We start from the raw sequence: 2,500 nt of genomic DNA on the forward strand, positions 1-2,500 counted from the left end.
CCATATTAAACTGGTAATATTGTGATTTTATGCCTGGTTTTCCATACGTTAGTTTAAATAGAAAGTTATGGAATATAACCTTGGCATATTGGCACTAAAATATATAATAAAGACATTTCAAATCAAACTGAAATGTATTGAAATGAATTTTTCCCATACATTTTTGACAATGTGAGGTGTGCATGGCAAAAAACACTCACGGTGAAGGCATGTGATATAATATGAAAATATCAAAAGTTAACTAACCAATGATATTGAAGCATATAAATCGAATCATAACTATATGAAACTCGAATTTGAGCCATATTAAACTGGTAATATTGTGATTTTATGCCTGGTTTTCCATACGTTAGTTTAAATAGAGAGTTATGGAATATAACCTTGGCATATTGGCACTAAAATATATAATAAAGACATTTCAAATCAAACTGAAATGTATTGAAATGAATTTTTCCCATACATTTTTGACAATGTGAGGTGTGCATGGCAAAAAACACTCACGGTGAAGGCATGTGATATAATATGAAAATATCAAAAGTTAACTAACCAATGATATTGAAGCATATAAATCGAATCATAACTATATGAAACTCGAATTTGAGCCATATTAAACTGGTAATATTGTGATTTTATTCCTGGTTTTCCATACGTTAGTTTAAATAGAGAGTTATGGAATATAACCTTGGCATATTGGCACTAAAATATATAATAAAGACATTTCAAATCAAACTGAAATGTATTGAAATGAATTTTTCCCATACATTTTTGACAATGTGAGGTGTGCATGGCAAAAAACACTCACGGTGAAGGCATGTGATATAATATGAAAATATCAAAAGTTAACTAACCAATGATATTGAAGCATATAAATCGAATCATAACTATATGAAACTCGAATTTGAGCCATATTAAACTGGTAATATTGTGATTTTATGCCTGGTTTTCCATACGTTAGTTTAAATAGAGAGTTATGGAATATAACCTTGGCATATTGGCACTAAAATATATAATAAAGACATTTCAAATCAAACTGAAATGTATTGAAATGAATTTTTCCCATACATTTTTGACAATGTGAGGTGTGCATGGCAAAAAACACTCACGGTGAAGGCATGTGAAATAATATGAAAATATCAAAAGTTAACTAACCAATGATATTGAAGCATATAAATCGAAGCATAACTATATGAAACTCGAATTTAAGCCATATTAAACTGGTAATATTGTGATTTTATGCCTGGTTTTCCATACGTTAGTTTAAATAGAGAGTTATGGAATATAACCTTGGCATATTGGCACTAAAATATATAATAAAGACATTTCAAATCAAACTGAAATGTATTGAAATGAATTTTTCCCATACATTTTTGACAATGTGAGGTGTGCATGGCAAAAAACACTCACGGTGAAGGCATGTGATATAATATGAAAATATCAAAAGTTAACTAACCAATGATATTGAAGCATATAAATCGAATCATAACTATATGAAACTCGAATTTAAGCCATATTAAACTGGTAATATTGTGATTTTATGCCTGGTTTTCCATACGTTAGTTTAAATAGAAAAAATTTTCGAATATATATACATATATGAAGAATCTATATTCTAATACTAACATGTTATGGAATATAACCTTGGCATATTGGCACTAAAATATATAATAAAGACATTTCAAATCAAACTGAAATGTATTGAAATGAATTTTTCCCATACATTTTTGACAATGTGAGGTGTGCATGGCAAAAAACACTCACGGTGAAGGCATGTGAAATAATATGAAAATATCAAAAGTTAACTAACCAATGATATTGAAGCATATAAATCGAATCATAACTATATGAAACTCGAATTTAAGCCATATTAAACTGGTAATATTGTGATTTTATGCCTGGTTTTCCATACGTTAGTTTAAATAGAAAAAATTTTCGAATATATATACATATATGAAGAATCTATATTCTAATACTAACATGTTATGGAATATAACCTTGGCATATTGGCACTAAAATATATAATAAAGACATTTCAAATCAAACTGAAATGTATTGAAATGAATTTTTCCCATACATTTTTGACAATGTGAGGTGTGCATGGCAAAAAACACTCACGGTGAAGGCATGTGAAATAATATGAAAATATCAAAAGTTAACTAACCAATGATATTGAAGCATATAAATCGAATCATAACTATATGAAACTCGAATTTAAGCCATATTAAACTGGTAATATTGTGATTTTATGCCTGGTTTTCCATACGTTAGTTTAAATAGAAAAAATTTTCGAATATATATACATATATGAAGAATCTATATTCTAATACTAACATGTTATGGAATATAACCTTGGCATATTGGCACTAAAATATATAATAAAGACATTTCAAATCAAACTGAAATGTATTGAAATGAATTTTTCCCATACATTTTTGACAATGTGAGGTGTGCATGGCAAAAAACACTCACGGTGAAGGCATGTGATATAATATGAAAATATCAA

The sequence above is a fragment of the Anastrepha obliqua genome, unplaced genomic scaffold (genome assembly GCF_027943255.1).
Source record: "Anastrepha obliqua isolate idAnaObli1 unplaced genomic scaffold, idAnaObli1_1.0 ptg000387l, whole genome shotgun sequence".
In the NCBI taxonomy this organism is placed as follows: Eukaryota; Metazoa; Arthropoda; class Insecta; order Diptera; family Tephritidae; genus Anastrepha; species Anastrepha obliqua.